The following is a 5,766-nucleotide window of genomic DNA, read 5'->3' as shown; positions in this document are numbered from 1 at the left end:
TTAGACCACATGCTCAGAGCCATCACTTTCCCCCCTCTTTTCTTTGGTACTATAAAGGTTTTACCCCAGGACCCTGGGGTTTATGGCAGAAATAGATCTGAGAAAGAAAAGAGAGGCACATCCAAAGGCAGGTTTGTAGAAATAATTACCCAGCCATTGAAGAGGTGAGTCCAGGTCCAGGAAGAAGCCCAGCTCTAAAGTTCTTCCTCTAGCACTGTTTTTTTTTTTTTTTTTCCAGAAGAGAAGATATTTACAGCCAATAAACATATGAAGACATATTCAAATGTCAGTATTAATCAGAGAAATGCAAGGCAAGATGGTGACATATCATTTTAGACTCATTCAACTGTCAAAAATAAACTGGCCAAAGCAAGTGTCCTCCTCCAGCACTTTTGATTTAGCCCCCTCAGCATCCAATGGGGAACAGTGATCTAAGTGAAAGATAAAAGATACCCACGGCTGATATTCTTTCAGCACTGTCAGAATGCACTATCAATACCAAATATCCTGCAAGGGTCCTAGGATGACTTCTCCTCAGAACCCTTTGTCCTAGGCTTTACTTCCCTAAGTCCTTTACAGTCCCTAAAATCTACTGTGATCATAAGAGACTCAAAAAGACCGTGCAGGAATTTAGCTTATCTCCCTGAATTCTAGCCAAAGGCAAGGAAAGAATGAAATAAATGAAATAAATCTTCACTTACCCCTTCCAGTCACTTCAAGTATGAAAAGGTTTTCCTAGTGTGAGAAAAGATAAAACATTTAATCAGAGAAGATATTCTGTAACAGATGTTCTATTTTTGATTTCAATATTGTATATTCCAAGTTTTGATGGAGATAGAAATGTGCTTATTTGATGTGAACTCAGGATTGGAGACCATAATAGAACAGAGTTAACGTTGCCCATAAACCCATATCTACCCCTGATTACCCACCGTTTACCCATTACTGCCATTCAGGAAGCTAAGATAGATCCTAATTATATCCGTTTCCTGTTCATTCCTGAAGACAGTGTTTCCTGAAATTCTCTCCACTTTTCTTCTCCTCTCCATGCCTTTACCAACACTCAACTTTCAGCCTCAGGGATGGGGAATACGTGTAAATCTATGGCTGATTCATATCAATGTATAACAAAACCCACTGAGAAAATAAATAAATAAATAAAGGAAAAAAAAAAAAGAAAGTTTTCCTAATTAATCCCCTTTATTTCAGAAGTCCAAGTCTTCCTCCTGACTGTTGTCATAACACTCTTTTAAAAAGTCCGCTGATGGAGATTTCTTGCACAAATTCCTACATGCATGCATACTAAGTCACTTCGGTCATGTCCAACTCTTTGTGATCCCATGGACTGTAGCCTGCCAGGCTCCTCTGTCCATGGGATTCTCCAGGCAAGAATACTGATACGGGTTGCCATGCCCTCTTCCAGAGGATCTTCCTGATCCAGAGATCAAACATTTGTCTCCTACTTTGGAGGTGCATTCTTTACTCACTGAGCCACCTGGGAAATCCCTAAATTCCTTCATTAGCCTCTCTAAATTTTAGGCATAATATTTAAACTCATTTATAAATTGAATACAGTAATACTCCCCAAAGTTGACATAAGTGTTACATGAGTTAATATATTGAAGAGTTTGATACAGCACTCAACACATAAGGAGCCTTTAATAAATAATAGTTTTACTAGTACTTTCTTCTTTTTGGTCATGCCATGCAGCTTGCAGGATCTCAGTTCTGCAACCAGCAATGGAACCTGAGTCCTCAGCAGTGAAACAGCTGAATTCTAACCACTGGATGGCCAGGGAATTCCTTTGTACTTCTTTTTATTTTCCACATATTTAAATATTTAAACCAGTTTAAATACTTCAGAGAAGCAGAAATACTTCAGAGAAGACAGGCTTAAACCTAGCATTCTAGGGTATGTTAATAAGCCTGTGATTGTTCTAGTCTTGATTTTATAAATTTTATCATTTACTTTCCAATTGTTTATATGGAATTTTTCTTGCTCTTTAAAAATTTTTCTTGAGGTACATTGATCAGAACATGCACTGTTACATGTACTATATCAAAAAGGTTTGAATTAGGAATAATAAGACTTTCATCTTTGATTCTAATCTCCTTGAAGATGCCCAATATTTTACTTCTCCCTTAGATCATGTTAGTCCCCTCAGCTAATATATATCTAGGACTAATCTGTGACTTCTAGATTGTGTTTCTGCGTTATAAGCAATAGTTTGGAATTCACCACTATAAAATCACAGTTTTCACTATACTCACACATTTGATTTGAAATTCATCCAGGTTATTCAGGATGAATAAGTTAATTTCACTTTGTTGGTCAGAAGATCTTACTCATGCTTGTAGCCTAGAATATTTCTGTTTCCCTCTCCTCCAGATCATTAAACAGCTCTTAATTGCTAACACTCTAAAAAACTGAACCCCAGCACCACCATATAGGAGATTCTAACAGAACAGTCAGCAAAGGGATGCAGAGTGGGATGGGGAAATGAAAAACATTGGCAAGGGTAGGATTACTCATCTAGGGTGTAGGAGGAAGCATGAAAGACCGAAAAATAGGGAAGGTACAGATGGACAGAAACCTCAAAATCCAGATAATTTCTTTGACTTGTGGAGTTTTTGCTGCTTTTTATTTATTTCAAATAAATGATTCCCCCCTCACCAAAGTGAAACAAAGCCTGCTCCTGACTCAATCTTGGATGAATACACGATTTGCATTTTGTCTCAGTGAATAGAGCTTTTTTATCTCATCATTCCCTGTTTTTTTTGTTTTGTTTTGTTTTGTTTGTTTGTTTCCCATGAATAGTAACACTTTGCTTCAAATCTAAACAAAACCATTTCTTCAGTAGCCCTATGTGTTGGGTAGTCACAAGGTGTAAGTACTGTGCTAATACTCAGAAAACAAAGATGACCAAGGAATGGTCTTTGTCCTCATGGAGCTTACATTTTTTAAAATCTTTTTGTGCAGGACCCAACTGAAGGCCTTTGAAGTCTTATGTCCCTCTTCTCTATGTTAGTTTATACATCCACATTTCCTAAATCAGAAATCACAATAGTTTCTGGGAAAGATCATGTTCCCCTTTCTATAGAATTATCACTGGCTGTGTGATAACTGAATATATACTCTAATAAATATTCTATATATCAGGAAGTGAAACTCACCAAGGGGCATGTTTTTCAGGTCTTCTAGAGAGCTGTGTTCATGTCCAAGAGTCGCATCCCCCTCTGGAACTTTGAATGCCTGCAATAATAGATATGAATTTTTACTAAATAGTTATAAAATGTTTCCCAGATCATCATTGTCTTTCCTAATAATTATTTAAACCTATCAGTTATTTAAGTTTAGGCCACTGTGTAAACATTTGCCCTTTTATCAAGTAGTCTACAAGTTTTTTCTCTTTATCTGAAGGTCACTAACATCTTACTGAGCAGAGCTGCAGTTTAATTGGAATTCCCCCTTCAGTGGCAGATCTTTAGATACCTCCCAGAAAGCACTACGTAAACGTACTGGGCAGAAAGGAAACAGTGCCTATCCCTCTCTTCCAGTGCCTGAGATTAGAAGTGAAGGACAGATAGTTAATTTCCTGAACACTAATTTCTTCTAGGTTCTCACAGCCCGTGCTCCTGGAAGAAGCTTCTCATTGAGTCACAAAGCAATAACTCTGGCTTGAGGTTTCCTAATAATGTGCAAATGGTCTGCCCAAACTCTTGGGTCTCCTTCCCCAAAATAGCACTGACTACTCCCAAATGATCAATAGCAGAAGACATAATCCAAACAGCAGAGTACCTGGAGACACTATTAGCTAGGCAGCTCACTTCCTAATCCCAAGATTAATGTTTGGGAGCAGAGAGTTCCCTTGGTTATTAGGAGGAGTCTCTGGGGTAAAAAGTCTGATTTCAAGTTCTGTTAGGGCTGGCCATGGTCCTGCTAAGATACACATCATACTCTGTCCACTTCTCGGGTGCCGAAGGAAAGTGGCTCAAGATCTTGTGGAATGACTCTTTGTAAGTGGCAGAAGAGAAACAATAATTGCCAAGTAGGGTTTAAGGATGAATCCCTCCTGCCTCTTACACAAAAGGCTGATGTCCAGATACTCTGACACTTGAAGTCAGATTAAAATCTTAGGGTAGAATCATCAGTCCAGGCCTTGAATTATGTTGTAAGGAATTTTACAAACTGACGTTTCTCAGCTTTGCTCTGCTCGCCATATATGTTATTTAGGAGCCCCTAACTCAGTTCCACCAGGGCCTCAGCCTTGCCAGGTCATCTTTCATATACTTAATGAAAATTTATTATATCACATCACTATATCATCACTCAATGATGAATAAACAGAGGCCCAGATAAGAAAAGTGTCTATCCAAACAGTAATCAAGTCAGTAGCTTATATGGAAACTGAAACCTGAGTAAACAGAATTGCTAGTCTGACACTTTTCTCACCATAACCAAGGTGTCTTTTAGATTGCTATCACTAGTAGTGCCACCATACAATTTCAAATTAAATTTTATTTAGCCACTATTTACTGAGAATTATTTTGTGTTTAAAATTTAAAAAAATTTTTTTTCAATTCATAGGCCACCAAGATGTTCATGAGTGTTGATAACCTTCAAATATGTAAAAGCTAACGTTGAATTGTCATATATTTTTAACACTTGAATCACTTTCTTTGCATTGGTCTCACATCTCTAACTTGACTGAGAGTACATTTAGACAGAGACTCTCATTCATCTTTTGTTCTCTGACAGTACCTACAGCTACTACCACTAATAAAAATAATTGCTAACACTTTTTATATGTGCTTACCATATGCTAGGTACTAGACTCTGCAATGTACATATATTAATTTAATCCTAACAATAAATATATAAGGTGACATAATTATATTTGTTTTCAGAATAGAAAATGAGCTCAAAGACATTATGTAACTTTTCTATGATACTGGGCTGATAAATGGGAAACCAGAACTTAAATTCCCAAAACCCAGCTTCAGAAGTCACACCAGCACAATTCTGGACACAAAATAATTCTCAATAAATAGTGGCTAGATAGAATTTAACTTGAAATTGTATGGTGGCACTACTAGTGATAGCAACCTAAAAAGACACCTTGGTTATGGTGAAAAAAGTGTCAGACTGGCAATTCTGTCTACCTAGGTTTCAGTTTCCACATTGGCCACTGATGTGATCACTGTTTGGATAGACATTTTTCTTATCTGGGCCTCTGTTTATTCATCATTGAGTGATGATATAATGATGTGATGATGATGACAATAATATCTAACCAGATGACAGCTCTCATTCTGCATCCTTCATATTGTTTTATTTATATAAAATATATATGTGTGTGTGTGTGTGTGTGTGTACACCGCATATATAACCTCACACGATAAAGTAGTTACATATTTGAATACTGTTATCCCCATTGTACAAATGGAGGAGCTAAGACTAAGAGAACTGATTAATAAGTGACCATTACCTGGGTTCTTTCCACCCTGCTACTCTTCATATTCCTATAGAATTGATGGAAATAATTCGGTCTCCTCTTTCCCTAGAATGATATAATGACTATATGATGTAGATATAGCTTCTAAGTCAGTGAAAAGTGGAGGAGTCAAGAATCCAGAAAGAAAAGATATATGGAAATGGTAGCCTAATACCCACATCTCTGTAGTTTCCTAGTGAAACTGTGACTTAATGTCTGTCATCTTTGGTCAAAAGACTAAGAACTGGGCAGAGAATCTAGCAGTATCCGT

The sequence above is a fragment of the Dama dama genome, chromosome 20, assembly GCF_033118175.1.
Source record: "Dama dama isolate Ldn47 chromosome 20, ASM3311817v1, whole genome shotgun sequence".
NCBI lineage: Eukaryota > Metazoa > Chordata > Mammalia > Artiodactyla > Cervidae > Dama > Dama dama.
This window is presented reverse-complemented; position numbering follows the sequence as displayed.